This window comes from Buceros rhinoceros, unplaced genomic scaffold, assembly GCF_000710305.1.
Source record: "Buceros rhinoceros silvestris isolate BGI_N320 unplaced genomic scaffold, ASM71030v1 scaffold1947, whole genome shotgun sequence".
Taxonomy (NCBI): domain Eukaryota; kingdom Metazoa; phylum Chordata; class Aves; order Bucerotiformes; family Bucerotidae; genus Buceros; species Buceros rhinoceros.
The window spans coordinates 39347-39601 of NW_010420241.1; positions in this window are offsets into that span (position 1 = coordinate 39347).

Genomic DNA, 255 nt, shown 5'->3' on the forward strand with positions numbered 1-255 from the left:
TCTGAATGCTGGGGGAGTTAGGAGGAAAACAACACCAGAAGGTGACAGAGTTTTCTCCTTTTGTAAGTGTTAACATTGTTGGACACATGGGTATGGAGCTAAATGGACCATTAGTTTGCACTGGTGCTTTTCCTTGTGTTTTGATTCAGTAGTTGAAAATGCATCTAACAGGTAGCTGTATATGTAGAGATCTAAAAGTTACAGTTTAACTCCTGATATTGTGTTAGTATAGCTTTAAAAAATCCAATTGTTTTA